This window comes from Mustela putorius, unplaced genomic scaffold, assembly GCF_011764305.1.
Source record: "Mustela putorius furo isolate JIRA1106 unplaced genomic scaffold, ASM1176430v1.1 tig00004033_pilon_pilon_pilon, whole genome shotgun sequence".
Lineage (NCBI taxonomy): Eukaryota > Metazoa > Chordata > Mammalia > Carnivora > Mustelidae > Mustela > Mustela putorius.
In genome coordinates, this window is record NW_025422169.1 from 4,398,313 (window position 1) to 4,418,722 (window position 20,410).

The window sequence follows — 20,410 nt, forward strand, 5'->3', positions numbered from 1 at the left end:
TGGAGAGACACGGGTTCTGCAAGGGAGGTGAGGGTTACGCTGACCAGGGCAAAGGATGCCCCAGGAGTGGGCAGAACGTGATTTCCAGTGCCTTTGTGAGGAGCCTTCACCGGAGACGGGCATGTGGGTTGTGGGACTGAGTCAAGCGGGCAGCCGTCCGCAGGGCAGGCGCGGTCCCCTCCGCTGCGGGCCGGCATGACCGGAGAGCTGGAGGGAGACAGAGGCCGCTCTCTCCACCTGAGCTGGGGACATCCCTTTTCTCCTGCTCTCGGACCAGACCAACCCCACAGCTCACTCCCTTCTCCGGCTCCACGACCATGGGATTATGGAACTCGTACAGTGAACGCTTCCCTCGATCTTTCTCGCTCTCCGTCCTGTGAGTTCTGTCCCCGGAGAACGCTGGCTGCCACGAGCCAGTGCTCGGCAGACCTCTGCGTCCTCACTCAACACGGCGAGTCCTGTCGGACGCGAGACCAAGACCAGCACTTGCCAACAGCGCGGTGAAGACCTGGCCTTTAGGTAGGTCTTGTCTTTGGTAGGTTAAGTCTGTCACCTACAAAGCATCACCTTTTGTCAGCTGTGACGCAGGAACGCAGTGAGGTTGGGAAGAGCTCAGGGTCCGAGGGAGCTGAAGCAGCAGATCCAGCCCCGATCTCCCAGCGAGTGGAGGCGGGTTTGCAGCCCGGAGCCTTCAGCACCATCAGCCCCCCGGAGGGCTAAGCCGGCTTGTTAGGGACTTTGGAGCCCTGCTTCCCCACCCTGAGCCCCTGCCTCTCGGCTCTGGGCTGGGGTCGGAGGGAAGCTCGGGGCGGCTCCAGCTGCTGGGACAGGGAGAAGCCCGGTCTTGAGACGACTGCCTTCCCTCCTCACTAGGCTCTCGTTTTAGCTTCCAGCCGCGGGGCACGTCCTTGGAGCCAGTGCTTGAGGGAGACCTGTGGAACCCGATCCATGCCTCCTGCGGGAGGCCCTCGGGGACCAAGGTCTCGGAGGCCGAGTCCCCGGAGTCCCCGGAGACGTGCCCCGCGGGCCTGGGCTAGGAGGATTGCGCCGCTGTCTTCCTGTGTGTTCGCTGTGTGTTCGCACGACCGGCTGCAGCCCAGCACACGGCGCCCACAGGCGACAGCACGTCACCTCCGGCCAGGAGCAAACTGTCCTCCTCGGCTGTTCTGGCCGCTGGAGGAAATCCCGCCACGTCAGATCCATCTCTGACTCGGCCATGAATAAGCACACGCCGCTGGGGGAGGGCAGTTTCCCGTGTGTTTCTATTTCCAAGCAAATCAAAGCCCTTCGTAAAGTCTGGCCCTCTTTCCATACGGAAACACCGCGAATAAAGACGTAGCCTGTGGGGGACGGGGCATCCCTGTCCAGCAGAAGGTCACCTTGAGGCAAGGCCTCTCCATGTGTCTCCTGCTCACATTGGGGGGTGACCACTCGGCCGTACCCTATTTCTGCAGGAGGCCCTTTTGCCCAGACTGGGACATCTGGTCCTCCGGGAACAACAGAATGCTCATCTGGGCTTGTAATCTGTTCCCAGGGGAGCACGGGGCATGGCAGGGGCCTGCGGTCAGAACTGGTTCTTACAGCGCTTAGGAAGCTGCGGCCAGAGTAGGGACCCATCCCCGGCCCCATGCAGCCAGGACCTCAAACACGGCTTCCGCGGCATCCCCTCTGAGGCCGGAGATGGTGGCTGCTCCCACCCTTGCCGGTCGGTCGGTCTGTGCGTTATTTCGTAGACGTTACTGACTGCGCAGTACGTGACTCGGAGCCGGGCATCGGGAAGGGGAACGTGAAGTCTTAGCTCCCCTCTAGGATCTTCCCATTTAGGAGGGCTGAGAAGCCACAGAAGCAGAAGCAACATCCATGGCCGTGGAAGCCAGAGCAGAGTAAACGCCTCCCAAGAGGGAGAAAGTGCTCGACAGCTCTTAAAAGAAAAAGAAACAAAAAAGTATATACCTGGAGAAGCTTCACGAGGGAGGGAACTTGGAACTTTGAAAATTGGATAAAATGCAAGTAGGGAGAGGGAACGCGAGAGAATTGAACAGGCAGACGGAGGTGGGGGACAGGAAAGCTTAGGTTTGTAGGATGATTTAGGATGTATTCGCCTGCGAGGGACCCCCAGAATCAAAGAGGAATGTGTTCTCTCAGAGTCTCTCAGGGACTTAGCTGTGGGCAGGCTCCAGGATGGGTCATGAAGCCCCCCGCCCTAGCCCATCCCAGCTTGTCCTCCAGGCATAGGAGGGCTGTGACATCCCCACAGGACAATGTCCAGAGGAAGAACTGATGTCATCTCTTTTCTGTTGTTCTCTTGGGTGGGGGGGGGTGCACATTCCTAAAATCTCCGCAGACAACGTCCCGTATCTCTCTACAGTCCGACACCCCGCTCCCTGCCCCACTCAGCAGACCCAGGGTAGATCTGAACTCGAGTCCAGTCCTGAGCCAGTCGCTGACAAGCAGTCACAGAGACTCATTCAGACTAATTCCTGCCGGGGGGAGTGTGGGTGTCGGGGTCCACAGGGACTGGGGCACAGAGCAAAGACCACCCACTGTGACACCAGGCATCTGATCAGCAAACAAGATGGAAAAGAAGACCAGGCTGTACTTGCCAGGGTGAGGAGGCCGGGGAGACAGGGAGCGATAGGAACAGAAGCGTGTGTGCATGTTCCGGGGGGCCCGGGGTCTGTGACAGGTTCTTTTGGGAAAATAAAATAACATTGGGGCACCTGGGTGGCTCAGTGGATTAAGCCTCTGCCTTCAGCTCAGGTCATGATCTCAGGGTCCTGGGATCGAGCCCCACATTGGGCTCTCTGCTCGGCAGGAAGCCTGCTTCCCTGGCCCCACCTGCCTCTCTGCCTACTTGTGATCTCTCTCTCTGTCAAATAATTAAATAAAATACTAAAAAACTAATAATATAAAGGGATGGAGGGTGGGGCTGGTTGCCCAGCAGTGCCCACCTCCCCCCACACCCCACCTCACTCAGGTTAGGACCCCGGTTCCCGCTCTGCAAACAGGTGCCAGTCGCCTGACCGGGGTGCTCTGAGATCGTGCATCGGACCTTGCTGGTCAGCACAAGGAGGCAGAGGCCGTGAGACAGCTACGTTGAAAATGGGCAGGTGACACACGGACTTCAGAGCTGGAGGAAATGAGTGCTGGGGAGCCTTGATCCTGGCCCTGAGCTAACTGGTTCGCCCTGTCCTCAGACCGCAGCATTAACAGAGCTCAGATTCCCGGGTTAAAGAGTTTCCATTCTCCCCACGGGGGCTCAGGATCGCTTGTCCCCGCTGGCATTCAGCAGCTGGATGCGTCTTTGTTCTCTATCGCCAAATGGGGAACTTGCTCTCTACTTATATGTAATCCAAATAAGGACAGGAAGAGAGTCCTGTAAGCTTTACTTGGGGACATCGGCCCCCTGAAAGTGACCCCATGGTTTCTGCGTGTTTCTAGCAGCAAGCTCAGCCTGGGTCTTCATTCTCTCCTGTAGAAACTTTGCTGTCCAGTCTTGTCAGCCCCGTGACCGGGGGCTGCTCAGGGTGGAAGGAATGGGACCCCCCTCTTGAAAGCCTGAGTTCCACTTTGAACCTCCTCTGAGGCTCCGTTCTTCAGTCTCTCTAGGAGTCAGGAGAGCCAGCAGCTGTAACAAATAGCGCCAAATCCCAGGGGCATAACACGGTACAGTTTCTATTTCCCCCATGGCATGGAGGAAATGGCCACGTGGCTCCTTGTGGTCATTAGGACCCAGGGTTCACTATCATGTGGGGCCTTGGGATTCTCCTCTGAATCTCTTCGCACAGATAAGGGAAGAAAAAAACACGTGGTGCTCCCCTGCCTCAGCCTGGAGGGGACACCCATCGCGGCCACTTACAGTCTATTGGGGAGAACAGGTTCCACCCAGTCGGAGGGATGCTGAGAAGGTAACATCGCCATGGGGGAGCGGGGAGCTGAAGGCGCAGATACCCGGGAATCGCTAGGCTGAGCGCCACCGGCCTGGCGAACAGAAACCCACGTGTACGGAAGCACGCCACATGCGACCTCCTCCTAGAATTTCTGTCGGTGGTGAGGGGCCAGAGTTCAACTCACGGGCCACAGTTTGCCAACCCCTAGTGTCAAAGCTGAAACATGCCAGAGTCAAAGTTTTTACAATTTTCTTGACTTTTTCCACATGTGGAGCTGCCACAGCTCCAGCCATCACGTCCTTGTTCCAGGCAGGAAGAAGAAGGAGGGATCAGGGACAAAGACTGTCTGTCGGCTGCTAAGTAAGCCTTGTTTCTGGGAGGCCCCGCCCAGCAGCTTCTGTCGCACCGGCCTCCCCCTTCTGCAGAGATGGCTGGGACAAACGGTGGCTTCTAGTTTGGGCTCATTGTCATCCCAAACAACATACGTTTTCTGTTATTATGGAAGAAAGGAAGAATAGGTAACGATTACTTAAATAAATAAAACTTAAGAAGAAAAGTAAGTAGCACCTAGCAACCCCTACCACCACTGCTTTTCTTTTCTTTTCTTTTACAAAAAGCTTTCCATGGAATCCATCAGGAAATCCTCTGTTTTCTCGTTTCTGGTCACCTCTGACTTCGCTCCGTACCGAAATCCTGAGAGGAGAGGACAATCTTCACAGTCTAATGCTGCAGGAAGACTAGAATTTTCTGATCCTTGCTGGAAACAACCACCATGAAACCCCACCCAACTCAACGGCTCCTTTTAGGCTTCATCGGTTTCCAGGTTGGGGAACAAGACAGGCAGGGGCAGGGGAGCAAGGACGTGGTGTGGGGCCGGGAGCAGCCTGTGGGGACAGACGGAGGCTCCCGGCCTCCAGCAGGACTGCAGATGCGCCGTGGGCACCTGGCACTCTGTCCCGCTTGCTTGGGGGTCCGGGGAAGCAGGTTCCATGACGTCTCTTGGTCACCACTTGAAGCCTCCCTCTTCCAAAAGCATTTTATGACCAGGCAGGAGTTCTTGAGCCTCAGATCTTTCCCAACTGCAGCACAGAGAATGTGCAGACTCGGGGAGACCGAGTCGTCCAGGACCCCAAGCGTCATAGTCTCTCTGTTCTCTTTGCTGTCATTCTTCTCTCCTTCCCAGAATGAGTGTTTTTTGTTTTGTTTTTAGAGTCTGGGGACAAGGACAGGATGAGACGTTAGCATTAGAACCCGGGAGAGCTGGCACAGACGAGGCGGAGACTGTTGTGCCCCCACTGAGCCTGTCCCGCTGATGTAGGGGCGGCGCCAGAAGGTCTCACAGACAGTCTCGGACAGCCGGACAGCCGTCTCGGCCCCTTCCCTCTGGCTCTTTTCTCTCCAGCCTTCCCGCCCCTGCCTCCCACCCTCTCTGGCTGCATTGCTGGGCCTGACGGCTGCACACGGAATTGCGTCCCCCCAGAGGCATCGGCCGGAGCCCCCCTCTCTCATGGGGCTGTACTGATGGGCTGCTGGGGAGGTGGGGAGGGCAGAATGAGCTCACGGAGGCTGCTGCGGCGCCGCCCCAGGGAAGAGCTCTGCTCAGCAGGGGAGAAGCGAGGATGCAGCATCTGCCCAACAGGAACCCAGCCCTCCCCGGGAACCAGCTCTGGGACTTCCAGCCTCCAGAACCACATGGTGAAACGAGTGGCCTGTGGGGTAAGGCCGGGGCTGTGGGCTTCTGCTCCAACAGCTGGAGCCGACAGAGACAGCGCCCGTGCAGCTGGCAGTTCTGGCGGGAGCAGACTGGTGCTGGAGATCTGGGGCTCTGGGACTGGCCTCTGTACCTGTCGCAGTCCCCCGCTGGAAGGTTAGAGAGCCCAGGGGACACACCCCCTCCCCGCAGACATCCCTGGGAGCACAGGGAGGCATCCTGCTGCCTTCGGACGCCAGGAGGCGCCCTTCACCACTCCCCGAGTCGGGAAGCCCATCCAAGGCCCTGGAGAAAGCTTTACAGTTGGCAGCTAAAATCCTTTTCATCTTTCAGCTCATTTGGGACCCTTTCAGCATCTCCATAAATTCACTCCTTTGCTGGGTTTCCACGTGTGGCTTATACCTCGCCCAAAGCACCTCTACCTCGGTGACAGTCTGATCACACGCCATTCTAGTAATTCACTGACAAGCTTGCGGGGTTTCCCCCAAACCACAGGTGCCTTGAGGATGGCGAGCCCCTCCTGTTCCTCCTACCCGAGACCCCGGTGCCAGCACCCGGCCCGGGTCAGAGAAGCAGCTCCCGTGTGTGCGCTGAGCAGAAGACTGAGGTTGTGCAGGAGTGTGGGTGTCCCGGCCCTGGGACCCAGAGCATGCGGGTTGGAGGTCTGCTGCTCCCTTCCCGTCACTCCGTTGTATGCTCGGCGCTGAGCCAGGAGCCTAAGCGTCTCAGCAGCTTGTTCTCATCCCAGGCAGGCAGAGCCGTGAGCGACAGGACTGCAGACCACGTCCCGCAGAGATGTTACAAGGTCCCAGAGCGGCCAGTGGCTCAACTTTGAAGCCTGGGGTTTGGATTTTAGTTGCGGCGTGGGGTGGATGGGTGAAGCGGTCCCCGGCCTGAGCTGGTTCCCTGGACAAGGCCGTAAGCTCTCCGTGAAGATCTCCAGAACCTGCCAGAATCTGGCCCAGGTGCTGGTCAACACCAGCTTCGTTCCCACAGTAGCCAGAAGCTCAGTAGTTACCCTCTGGGCTCTCTAACCTTCGAACCGGCAGTGTCCAGGATGTCCTGGGCTCGTGACCAGCTGCAGAACCTCGCCCTCAAGCCACGCTCAGCAAAAACTAGAGACCGAGCAGGGTGACTCCTGTGGCAGAGATCCGTCCTGCCACACTGGGTGGTCAGGGGTGGGCCTGCTCCAGGAGGATCACGGAGGGGGTCATCTAGCTGTTTTTCTGGAACCTTCTGTGCATCTCCCCCAAGGCCAGTCCCCTTTCTCTCCGAGGAAGAGAAGTCCTCCTCCTTCCTCCCTGTACCTCCCCAGGCAATGTGGGACCCTGCTCTGCACCCCCACCCCTCCCCGTCGCAAGCGCCGCCATCCCAGGCCACCACCAGAGGGCGTCTGGCCCATCTTTGACCAACTCAGGGTTTGCTTTAAGAGGACAGGGAGGCTTTTGAATCATCAGCCTTTCCTCTATCCTTGGAGCTAAAGAAAACAAGGCCACTTTTTCTGCCACTTGGCAGCCTGGCAAATAATACCGATGGTGGTTATGTGTCTTCCCCAGCCTGGGCTGCCGTCACAAAACACCACAGGCTGGGGGGCTTCAACAGCAGTCATGTCTCACACTTCTGGAGGCTGGACGTCCGAGATCAAAGTGCCCGCTGATTTGATTCCCAGTGAGAGCTCTCTTTCTGGGACACAGCTGGTAGCCTTCTCTCTGAGTCCTCGTATGGCGGCGAGAGCGAGCTCTGGTCTCCCTTCCTCGTCCTCTCCCCATGACCTGATTTAACCCTCATCCTCTCTCAAAGGTCCCGCTTCCATATACGGTGGCACTGGGGGGTTAGGCTTCAACATAGGAATCTGAGGGGACACACACATTCAGTCACTAACATTGTTATTATGAAGCTTCCATCTCTTTTTTTTTTAAATGTATTTCTTCTTTTTTTTTTTTTTTAAAGATTTTATGTATTTATTTGACAGACAGAGATCACAAGCAGGCAGAGAGGCAGGCAGAGAGAGAGAGGAGGAAGCAGGCTCCCCGCTGAGCAGAGAGCCCGATGCGGGGCTCGATCCCAGGACCTGAGATCATGACCTGAGCCGAAGGCAGAGGCTTAACCCACTGAGCCACTCAGGCGCCCTTAATGTATTTATTCTTAAAATTCCCGTAGAGTTAACATGCTGTGTTATGAGTTTCAGGTGTATAAAACCCTGCATCACCAATTCTAGACCTTACTCTGCTCTTCGTGATAAGTATGTTCTTAATGTTCTTTTTTCTTTGTTTTCTTTCTTAAATTCCACATGTGAGTAAAATCATGTGGCATCTGTCTTTCTGGGACTGGCTTATTTCACCCATCATACTACCCTCTAGACCCATCCATGTCATTGCAAATGGAAAGATCTCATTCTTTTGGATGGCTGAGTAACATTCCGTTGTATGTATCTGCTTGTGTGTGTGTGTGTGCACATGACATCTTTATCAATGGACACTTGGTCTGCTTTCATAATTTGGCTATTGTAGACAATGCTGCAGTAAACAGGGATGCACGTATCTTTTTCAAAATCAGTGTTTTCATTTTCTTTGGGCAAATACCCAGTAGTGGAATTACTGGATCATATGGTAATTCTATTTCTAATTTTTTTTAAATTAATTTTGTCTCCCACGTGCCTGCACCAGTTGGCATTCCCACCAACAGGGCACAAAGTTCCTTTTTCTTCACATTTTTGCCAACACATTTTACTGCTGTTTCTCGTGTTTCTGAGTCTCGTCATTCAGACTGGTGTGAGGTGGTCTCTCACTGTGGTGTTGAGTTGTGTTTCTGTGATCATGAGTGATGTCGAGAAAACACACATCTTCACGTGTCTGTCGGCCATCTGGAGGTCTTCTCTGCAGACATGTGCGTTTGTGTCTCTTGCTCTCTGAGTTTTCCTCTTTCTGGGCTACGCGTCTCCCTGCCTCTCATGGCTGCGTCATAGGACTTCGCCTTCCTGGTCTGACCACACTCCTTCGGGTGTCTACCCCGTCTCAGAAAGAAATGAACCCGTCACCATCTTGCCAACACCCGAGAATGGGCTAATCATGTTCCTCATCTCTGGACACAGTTTTACTTTACTGAGAGCTTCCTGGAGGCAGGAGGCCTTCGGGTCCACATTGTGACTGCTGTGAGTCCTACATAATTTTCTCTCATGGTCTCCCCGGTTAGTAAAAATTTAAAAGAAAATTTAAACCACTGTGTTGGCACAAAGGCAAACTTAACCCAGGCTAGATTCATTATTATTATATATTCATATTTCCTTCTCATTTGAAAAGAGCTTAAAGTTAACTATGGGCCTGAGGCACTGTCCCCACTGTGCCCAGAGACAAGGGACCCTGACGGTCTTCACCCCTGAGCAGGAGTTTAGCCACTGGGATGGTGGCTAAGGGCTGCCCCAGGGGAGGGGGCTGTCCGGGATGCGGGTCACTGCTGAGGGCAGAACCAAGGGGGGAGTTCTGCAGGTGAGCTTTTTAATGTCACCAAGATGCTCCTATAAGCTCGGGGTCCTCCACAAGTCGTTAGCTCTCATAAATGAGCCAAGGGTTCACCCCAAAATACTGGTCAGCCACTGGCAGGGCACACATTTATAGCCTGAGTCTCATTCTCATTTAAGACCTTCTTAGCTTCACAGGCCAGTGCCCCGCAGGGGTGAGGGGTGCGGGAGGGTTAGGGCAAAGCCTACCCGCAACGTTGGTCCTCAGCCTGGCGTCTTAGCGTTTGGCCACAAGGGGGCATCAATGAGCCGGCCTGCAGCTGCCATTGCCCAGGCCTGGTTCCATCCCGGTCTCTGGAGGTCAGTCTGACCCCAGAGGCCTGGTCGGGGTTTGCCCCACTGCCTGAGGCCTGGGCCAGAGCAGGGCCCTCTCCCTGCCACCCTCAGCCACCTCCAGGACTCTGGAGACACTGAAGGCCACTCAGTTCTGGGAAAACACTGAGAGAAAGGGGAGCTGGACGGCCACCTCCCGTGTCATGGTTTGGCCCAGGGAAAGGGATGTCACCTCAGGGAGGCCTCGGCTCCCTCTCTGAAACCCCCAGGGTGGACTGTGACAATCTCTAAGGCCACTTCTGCTCTCAGACTGTCATTCTGCTGGAAATACCGCAGGGCTGGAGTGTCTGATTTATATACCACACATGGCCCTTGGTCGGCTTTCCTGCGGCTCGTTGGCCATTACCTTGGAAGGGTGACCTTAGACAAGTCACTTTCCCTCTGTGGGTCTCACCCACCTCCTCTGTAAGAGAGAGGCCTTTTAAGGGGGTATCTTCCCACCCAAATGACCTTGGCCTTCTCCCACTTCCCTCCCAGAGCGTGGCTGAGACAGGGTTAGCCGGGCCCCTCGGAGAAACAGGGCTGGCTGCATGCAGGCCACGTGCACCTGGAAACCAGGACCTTCCACCTTCCTGCAGCGGAGGCTTGGGAGTATGGAAAATGGAGGAGAACTGAGCCCCACTTACATATTCCAGGGTCCCACCCAACAACACATCTTCCAGCTAGAGCTCTCTCTTTGCTCTGCTCAGAGCCCGTGCCAATGAGTAATGCTGATTATTCCCTTTTCATTGAAAAGCCTCTGCAGTGTGTGTGTGTGTGTGGGGGGGTTCTCCTGCATTCAAACATCTCCCTGTCTCCAGTACCCCCACCCGCCATGGTGCACAAGAGTCAGTGCGGGGGTGGGGGGTTGATTAAGACGGAGGTCCCCGTCTCCAAAGACAAAGGAAACAAAAGCGAAAATGAACTTTTGGGACTTTATCAAGATCAAAAGCTTCTGCACAGCAGAGGAAACAGTTAACAAAACAAAGAGACAGCCTATGGAATGGGAGAAGGTATTCGCAAATGACACTACAGACAAGGGTTGATATCCAGGATCTATAAAGAACTCCTCAAACTCAACACACACAAAACAGATAATCACCTCAAAAAATGGGCAGAGGATATGAACAGACGCTTCTCCAGTGAAGACATACAAACGGCTAACAGACACATGAAAAAATGTTCATCATCACTAACCATCAGGGAAACTCAAATCAAAACCACATTGAGATACCACTTTACACCGGCTAGAATGGCCAAAATTAGCAAGACAGGAATCAACATGTGTTGGAGAGGATGTGGAGAAAGGGGAACCCACTTATACTGTTGGTGGAAATGCAAGTTGGTGCAGCCACTTTGGAGAACAGTGTGGAGATTCCTTAAGAAATTAAAAATAGAGCTTCCCTATGACCCTGCCAATTGCACTACTCGGTATTTACCCCAAAGATACAGATGCAGTGAAAAGAAGGGCCATCTGTACCCCAATGTTTATAGCAGCAATGGCCACGGTCGCCAAACTGTGGATAGACCCAAGATGCCCTTCAACGGACGAATGGATAAGGAAGATGTGGTCCATATACACTATGGAGTATGATGCCTCCATCAGAAAGGACGAATCCCCAACTTTTGTAGCAACATGGACGGGACTGGAAGAGATTCTGCTGAGTGAAATCAGTCAAGCAGAGAGAGTCAATTATATGGTCTCACTTACTTGTGCAACATGAGGAATAACACGGAGGACATTATGAGAAGGAAAGGAAAAGTGAATTGAGGGAAATCGGAAGGGGAGAGGAACCAGGAGAGACAGTGGACTCTGAGAAACAAACTGAGGGTTTTGGAGGGGAGGGGGATAGGGGGTTGGGTGAGCCCGGTGGTGGGTACTGAGGAGGGGACGGATTGCATGCCGCACTGGGTGTGGTGCATAAACAATGACTCTTGGAACACTGAAAAAATAAAATAAAAAATTTTTGAAAAGTCATTAGGGGTAAAAAAAAAAAAAAAAAAAACAATAAGAACACGGAGATTCAGGCCCTGTTGCTGAGCGGGACCTCCCAGGGCTGGGGTGGGTCCAGAGATCGCCCTTCTCTTCCCCAGCCCGCCAGGTGGAATCAGGCCACAGAAATGTTGAAAGAACAACTTGCATTAGTGGGTACCATTTTTCTTCTCGCCTTTCTTTTCTGTTTCTTTGTGTTTTAAATCGTATCTCAGTGCCTTGGAATCCTGGCAAGAAGGATGTAAAAATAGCCTTTTTCGGAGCCAGCCTTTCCCGTCGTCTGGTGTTTAGTCTGGGGCCCAGGCTCTCCGCCTGTCGTGCACGCGTCGCTGACCCCCTCCAGCCCCATCGGATCGGACCCGGAGGCCTGCGTCCTGCCCCTCCACGGCCCCAGGCCCCGGGGGTCGCTCTAGAACCCAGACGCCCAGTACTCGCGGGAAGGGCTCGGTCCCACTCACCTGGGGGACCTCGCGGAGCCCACACCGCTCTCCGGGCGGCTCCGACACCGCACCCCTCCAGCCCGCCGCCCTCGCCCCTGCTCCCCAGACGCCAGGCTCCAAACCAGCCCTCAGAGCATCACAAAACCAAGAGGGAAGGCACAAAATATATCTCGGCCCCAAAGCCCAGAACACCTGCGGCGGCGCAGGGCGGGCTGAGCCGGGGCAGGGGGTCTGCGAGGCCAGCGTGGGGACGCGCGCCGCGGAAGGGCCGGTCCCCGCAGGGCGGCCTCCCCGGGAGTGCGAGCGGCGGGCCCAGCCCCCCGGCCTCCTTCGGGAACGGAGCGCCCCTTCTGTCGCCCACCTGTCCAGCAGGCAGGGCGGCCGCGCGCACGTGGAGCCCGCGTGGTCCCGGGGCAGCCAGGCTGCTGCGGCCGCGCGTTCGGAGCTTGAGCGGAGGGACCCCGACGCCGCAGGCCCCTTCCTCCGCCGGAGCGGGACGCCCAGCAGACAGCGGGGGTGGGGTCGGTGGCTGCCGCAGGAGAACCCTTCCCACGGAAGAGCCCCGTTCACGCACCCAGCATGTGAGCATTTCATGAGCACCTACTCTGTTCCAGGCTCGTGCGGAGACTGGCAGGTCCGGCCGAGGGCCGGGAAAGCTCGGGCTCTGCGCTCTGGCCCCGCGGCTCCGACGGAGCTCCACCTCCGCCCGGGGCGCAAGACCGTCAGGCCGCCAGATCCCCGTCAGCTGTGGCCGGCGTCGGCGTCCGGGGGCCGTGCTCCCAGGAGGACAGGCGAGGGCCTCCCGCAACTGTAGAGAAGAGCCGTGGTCCGGCTTGACGGAGCCAGCCCCGAGCCCTCTACTGTGTCCACCTGATCCCTCGGGGAACTCAGCCTCCAGGACGTGGCCATCCATATACTTGTCTCCACCATCACACACACCCCGCCTTGAAACACTACACACTTTGTAAGGCTCAGACCAGCACCTCCCTCCTCCTGCCTCTAAGATGAGAAGGGGGGCAGCCTCCTAAATGGAGCGTTGCCCCTTCGATGGCCCTGCCTGTCTCCACATGAACCTCCCAAGGTTCGTGTCCCCACCAGGAGCATGAGGGTAATTGTTGCTCTTACCTCCCAAATTCTCAAAATTATTCAATTTTCATTTTATACAAGGTATGGTTCTTATACAAGGTATGGTTCCAAGTGCTTACCATGTCGTGAAAACCTCAGACTGTCCTTATGGGGTAGAAGTTACTGGGATTCCTAGTTTGCTAAGGAGGGAACAGAGGCCCAGAGAAAGCCAGGAATGTGCACAAAGTCACACAGCTAACAGAGGTACGTTTGCAAGTCCACCTGGAGGTTGGACGCAGAGCTCAATCGTTCCATCACCCGCAGCCTTCGGAGATAGAACATTGTATCAGCAGTGCACAGCCCGAGAACCTACATTATAACCACTGCTTGGTTCCACTTCCCAGGGCGGAAAAGCCTCTGAGCCCCCTTGGCTTCTCCTTCAAAGCAGATGCTGAGTCCTGCCCCAGCCTCCTCCTCCCGCCTTTGGGTGATGATGGGGTCACCCCGTGCAGGTTCTGTTGCCGAAGCACCGCATGGCGACTGCCCCACGGGAGGCCAAGGATCTTGCTCTGGAGCAAGGCACTCTGAGTGCTTTCAGGAAATTTCCTTCTGACTCCAGCCCCGTCTTGAGGTGTCAAGGGTCCGTCTTGCATCAAGGTCTCAGAGCTGCTGGGTTTCCACGGGGTCCTTTTCTTATGACTTCTATCTGAAGGCTGCTCTGTCCCACATGGGTTAGGCAAATCTTCTGCCTCTAGTCCTGCCAGGCTCCCTGGACGCTCTAAGAATCAGAATCTTTGGTCCTCAGAGTAAAGCCCAATCTCCTTAGCATGGTGTTCAAGGTCCTGCCGCCGGCCCCGGCTTTCCTGTCCAGCCTGCCCTTTCCCGGCCACCTGCGGCCGACCTGCGTGGCGAAGCCAGCACAGGGGGTCTTCCTGGCTGCCTCCCCAGAGGGCCCAGCTCATTTACGGCTGGGTCTGCCCCTGCCCCAGCGGATAGCTCACACTCCCCCCGTCCTGGGAGCCTCCTTCGGCGGTGACGCCCACCTGAGCATCTTCACGTTCCCGTGGGAAACTGCGGAAAGCCGACAGCAACAGCTGCGGTGCAGGAGAGGATCCAAAGTAAAGACATGAAGGGATTTTTCTGTCGACCCCGAAGAAAATCTCCAGGGCAGTCCAGAGTGCAAGCCCAGTCCCACGGTGTCCCGGGTGGAGCTGTTTAGGAAGCAGGAAGGCCTCCCTCCTGGTATCCACAGCAGCGCACTGAGAAGGAGCGCACAGAGGGCTGATCGAGGGTCCCCAAATGCCGAGTGGCCATGCTTCCAATGGGCAGGCATCTCCCGCCAAGAAAACCTATCTTCTTCCTGCCTCCCCAGGATCCTATATCCAGATAGAGGGAGGGAATGCATAAAAATGAAAAAAAAAAAAAGAAAGAAAGAAAGACAAACAGAAAGAAAGATGTCCCCCAAATCCCGAGCCACCCTTTATTAGAGCTAGCTGAAGGATTAAGTCACTGGGGGAGACCACACAGTGTTCAGCCCGGGCTCGTGTGCTTAGACACACACCTGGTCCCGAGGGGAGAAAGCCAGGCATGAGGAGAGCAGAGGCGAGCAAATGGGAACTTGGCAGCCACACACGGGCTGCGATTCGGGGCGGCAGCCGGACACGGAAAACTGAGAGGGTGTGAGCAGACACGGCTGCAAGGAGAAGCCTTTTCCAAGAAACTGTAGAGGGATCTCCTCCTTCCAAGGGGCTTCGGGCCTCTGCAGACATGAGCTCATTGCCCCTCCCCCCACGGCCTCCGGAGTACCAGGGGGTCTCTGCCCAGACCCACGTCCAAAGAAAACTCAAACCACTCACTTCCCTGAAGAGGCCTGGATCTGACGTTTGCTCAGCGGCAGCGGGAGGACCACAAGGGTTCCCCTGAGTGCTGATACAGCAGAAGTTTCCCGAAGCTTCACGCGTCCTTGAAAACACTGGAAGTCTCTCAGGACAAAACAATGACTGGGGAAAAAGCAGTTATTTAAAGAAGAGACTTGTCTCATTCTGTGCCAAGGGGGTTGACTGTCAGGAGGAAAGAGCATGGGACCCAGCGTACTGGGCGGGGTTCTCAGCGGTTTCCTCGTGGTGAGCATCAAATGAGTGTCAGAGTGTGTCCAGAAGAAGAGACGTTGGGTGGCTGTGGACGCTCCAGTAGGGCTTGGTGGGGCCAAGTATGGGGTGTCTGTCCAGCTCTGTGTAAGGGATCTCCATACACCTTCTTGCTCAGTCTTCTTAACAACTGTGGCCGAGGGTCGGGGGAGTTGGGGAGCACACCCCCTCCACAGCCCTTAGCACGGTGCCAGTGATGTAAGAAAATGTTGGCAGTTGGGAGAGAACAGTCGAGAAAGAATTCTTGAGATGCCTTCTGTACAAAAAGGTGGTTTTATGAAAGCACAGGGGACCGGACCAGGGGGCAGCGAGAGCTGCACTGGGGGCATGAGGAATGGCCCATTATATGCTCTCAAACTGGGAGGGGCTTAGGAGAGTGTAAGTCCCTTAGGATTTTGGACGCAAGGTGTCCAGGACCTTGACGGGCTAGCTGTTGTTAGGAAAAGGTCATTTGCTACTGTCTAGTAAAACCTTCGTCAAGAGAACATTCAGATGTGTATCATAATGTTGGAGGAGGATTTCTAACATGTATCTTGGAGGTTAGAGATAAAGTTTCCAAAGGAATTTTTATATGTTAAGGAAGACTCACAGGACGCTGGAGCTCAGGAGAATGTCAAGCTAAGGTTGCCTGTTGTGCTTAGCGAAGGATTAACATTGAGGCAGCTGAGTTCCTGGAGGAAGGTCACTCTGCCTGTCCCAAGGACTTGTCAGTGGGCTGGAGGCTGTAAGGGATTTAATTTTTTTTCTTTTGCCTTTGTTATCCACGTCACCTGCCAGGCAGCGAGTGGGAGGGCAGGGACACCCGCATTTGGGACAGTTGGGGGAAAGGGGTCCTTTCTGGGGCAGCAGCGCCTCGGTCCCCTTGCGGCTGACCTGTAGAAACTCCAGGGGTCTTCTTAGCAACTGGCCAGGGCCTGAAGCGAAAATGCCGGTGGCGATGGTGTGTACCCCACAGAGAGAGAGACCCCCGGCTCTCAGCCCTCTTTTCCCACTCCGGGGTTTATTTTGCTCTGGGCAGCAGACCCTCCTGGGGATAGAGGAACCTCGTGGACCTGGCAGGCAGGAGGCATGGGAAAGCCACCGGGTTAGTGATGAGATAGTGCAGAACCAACTAACCAAAGTACCGAGTGCAGGCGGGGTCGGGCAGGGTGGATTTCAGATTTTATTTATTTATTTGACAGACAGATCACAAGTAGGCAGAGAGGCAGGCAGAGAGAGAGGAGGAAGCAGGCTCCTCGCTGAGCAGAGAGCCCGATGTGGGGCTCGATCCCAGGACTCTGGGATCATGACCTGAGCCGAAAGCAGAGGCTTTAACCCACTGAGCCACCCAGGTGCCCCTTCTCTCTGCTTCTTGATGACAAACGTCATCCCGTGACATGGTTTGGCTTGTGGGCTTTGATAAGGAACCGACAAAAAGGCCAGGACTAAGGTGGCCTGGGTTCTGGAACTTCCCTAGAAGTTTAGGTGTCCCCTCCTTTCTCCTACGTTTCTGTGTGAGGGCGGCAGATCTTTCCAGGCTAAGCCTGGCTGCGTTTCAGCATCTGCGGGAGGCTGTGGGTTCTCTGCGGCAGAGTCGCTTCTAGGTGATGGGGGCGTGAGGTCAGGAAAAGGAGCCTCAAGCCTGATTCCAGCGCAGCACAGCTGTCCGGGAACGCTGCCGCCTCGCCCCCAGCGCGGCCTTCAGCTTTCCGGGGTGAGACCCGAAGCACAGAAGATGTTCCTGTTGGAGCTGCTCAGGTGCAAGAAACCTTCCAGGTTTCAAGAAACCTTTCTAGGGTTCAGCTTTCCTTGTCCTGTGGCCCGACCCCCCACGCGGCCTGACACAGGGCTTTCTCCTGGCTGGCTTCAGTTGGTCCCCTCAAGACAGGGGACATCTTTGAATCCTCAGGGCCTAGCACCCAGTGTCACACAGAGAAGGTTCCAGATACGTTGGGTGAGTGATGGGGAGGAACGGAGAAGTCACCGTTCAGAGGAGTGGGGCGGGGAGAATGGGACGGGTACGGTGAAGAACTCGTGTTTCTCTCCGACTTCTGGTGCTCCGAGACTCTGCCTGATTCGCCTTTTGCTTCTCTCCTGGACTTTTACTTCAGGTGCCGGAGAGAGAGGGGATGGTCAGAGAGGCGGCAGCCCGTCGTGAGCCTCCCACCGGGTCCTGGCTCGCTCTGGGGACCCCGGCTCCGGACCGCTCCCGCCCGGCCTGTGCGCTCTCGAGGGCTGCTGGGGGCCGGTGAGCCGTTCATTCCCCACGCTACACCTGTCACTTCCCAGGACGTGGATCGGACACGCACGCAGAGACACACCATGCACACTCCAATGTGCAGACCTGGTCCACCTGGCCTCTAGAGCACCCTGCTTCAGCGGGACCACAGGCGCCCGGGGGACAGAACAGGTGGCAAGGTTTGCTGAGATGCGCAAGCATTTCAGGGTGAACCTAGAGTCCTCATTCAGATAACCGATGGCCCCTTTACTGTTAGACTCCTGGCTCTACACTGACCCGGGTCATGGGCAAGGGTATCTGTGCAGAGATGAGGAGACAGAAGTCAGGCCCTCCATGCAAAGCGGGGTACATCCTGTTGTCCAGCATGGTGAGTGCCACGGACCCAAGACTCACTGTCATCCAGTCACCAGGGGCACAGAGGACAGCCTGGCCCTGCTGCCTCCCTGGACGGCAGTGGAGGGGGTCCGGGCACGGGAAAAGTTGGACTGGGTTTCTTCTCCTGGGCCTGGATTTTGTCCTCTTTAGAAAGGACCTGGCAGCTTTGCTGTGGTCCCTTCTCTAACTTGTCCACAGGCAAATGACCAAGTTGAGCTGCTGCCCAGAAGGAACACGAGACTAGATGTGACTGAGGGTCCAGGCCCTCCGGCCGCATCCGTGAGAAACGTTGACCCCGTGAGAACCTTCCGCTGCCCTCTTGCCCTCCTGCTCAGCCATGCATTCCTGAGCAGCCACCGGAGGCCCGGACACTTGCCTGACGGTCGTGGCCCACGCGCCAGGCACGGGCCCAGGCCTGCCCACCGGACCCCACAGCTCTGAGGACCCCAGAGACTTGTGATGTCATGACTGTTGAACTTGGGTTTGCAAGTGCGTGGGAAGTGTGGATTGTGTGTTGACGGTGGGGAGGCGAGCCACACGCCCCACGCCCCACCTGCATCTGCGTGCACCGTCCTGACGGGGCCCCGCTGACCAGCTGCTTGGCAGTGAGCCCCGAAGCTGCTGTCGAGGGGAGTCCCGAGTGGGTGAGCATTGCAAGGTAGGTCTGGGGTCACTCACCCATCACCCCCAGGAGAGAGGGGGCCCCTTCTCCAGCCCTGCGTCCGGCCCCCGAGGCAGAAGACCCTGGGTTTGACACTCACTGGACTCCAGTCCCTCCTCTGGGCTCTCACAGAAGGACGCAGTGATTCTACGTCCTCGGGGTGTCCAGACTGGCAACCTTGGACGTAACGGGCCGAATCACTTACTGTCCACATCAGGCCCTCTCTGTAGTGACGGGGGTCTGCGGTGATGACGCCGGGCATAGAGGGACCCCAGACCCTCATGCAGGGGCAGGAGACCCGCACTGGTCTTTCTTGGGCCTGTCTCCCCCTGTGGCCAGAGGGTGTTATTCTGACGTGACCTGTTGCTGCCTCTAGTTCCTCAATACACGCCAGCGACCGCACAGTTCGTCTGTCTCATTTCTGGGGAGGGGGCGCGGGTGCTTCCCGCATCCTAGAAGAGCTCCTGGGCGGCCGGGCCTTCCAGCGGGGCTTACCTTCCAAGGAGCCACGAGGCCTGTCCGTCCGCAGGGCGGCTCCTGGGCCCTGAGACCCGTCTGGGTCTTCGTGGTGAAATACAAGGAGCTACTTCCCCGCCTCCGTCTCGGCTTCCTCCCGCAGAAGAGTGACTTCTCACCCTCGCAGCCCCATAAATCTCCTGCGGAACCGCTGGCTCCCACGCCGCGTTGCCAAACTAAACAGCGCTCAACGCAAACAAATTGGACAAAAGTGCAAATGGTCTAAGACCGAGACAGACCCTCCCTCGGCTCCACTCCTGCGGGCACTGGGGTTCATTTAGACAAACCCCTACACCCGTCTTCCTGGCGTGCTCCCCCCACCCACTTTGCCTTCGTGAGAGGCGTCACCGTGTGCTTTGAGGCTGGGCGCCCTGCTGGCCCCTGGGTCTCTCTAACTCCATCAGGCCGTTGCTCCTTTTAGGTGTCCCGCACCCTCCCTCCTTCCTCTGCCTTCGGCCCCATCCCCGCCGGCTGCTGCTGGCCTGCCCAGCTCCGCCAGACCCAACACCTCGTCCATCACGCCGTCCCTTCTGCTCAGGAACCTGCGCCGTCCGGGTGGGAGGCGAGTCGGGATGTTGGATGCGCCTTTTGGGGAGGCTCCAGGATATCTGGGTGGGGGGCGCCGGGGGCGGTCTGGCGGGAAGGGAGGGGTATGGACATGTCTTGGAGCTCCTTTTTTGCAGCAAGCACCGTGGGTTTCCTTCTTCGGGACGACGATGCCTACGGATAGGAAAGGTTCCAAAAGATGGCTTTAGCAGAGTGCATCAGGGCTCAGTGAAGACAATCTATATCCAGTGGCACGGGGCACTTGTCGGCCACAGCACAGGAATACCCAGGTGTGGGGGAGCTTCTTTCTGGAGGCTCTCGGTCTCATCGATGCTCCGCAGGGCATCGGTCCGTTACTCTCCGAGCCCCATCTCTTCCCAGCGCCGCTCGTCCTCAGGCTGGTTTCCCCGTGGTGGTGGCACCGGCTTCCTTGTTCGCCTCTCAGAGGAGGGAGAGGAGCCGCTTCTCCCAAAGGAGGGCGCAGCCCTGCATTCCTCTGTGAACACACGGGCTGAGTTTTTGCATCCACCCTGAGCTTCTGGGGCAAGAGAGCCTTGTGACCTGCTGTGACTTGCTGGCCGCGTACCTGGGCATATGTCCTCCTGGGCTCGGGGCCGTGTCAGTCTGATGCAAACCGCAGACGTGGGCACCGCATGGAGGACGAGCCAGGTCAAGGGGTGGCTTGCGTGAGGGCAGTTGGTGGGGATTCCGTGTGAGCGTGGGGACACTAGAGTCCTCCCGCCTGCCTGGCCCCCAAATGCTGGGCTTCTGGGCATGACAGCGCTGGTTCAAGACAGAGGGTGGCGTTTGAGAAATGGGATGGGTGGGTGGGTTCTCTCGGAAAGAACCACGTAGTCTTTGGAAAGGAGGAATGATGGTTCTGGAAGGATCTCCTCTCGGAGTTCGGCTTGAGTACAAGCCAGGTTCCCGAGAGCACATCAGGCCTATGGGAAGAAAAAGAGGGAGATATAGGATGTGGGTTCTCTTGTGCACCCGTCCCGGGACAGCCCGCCTAGTGA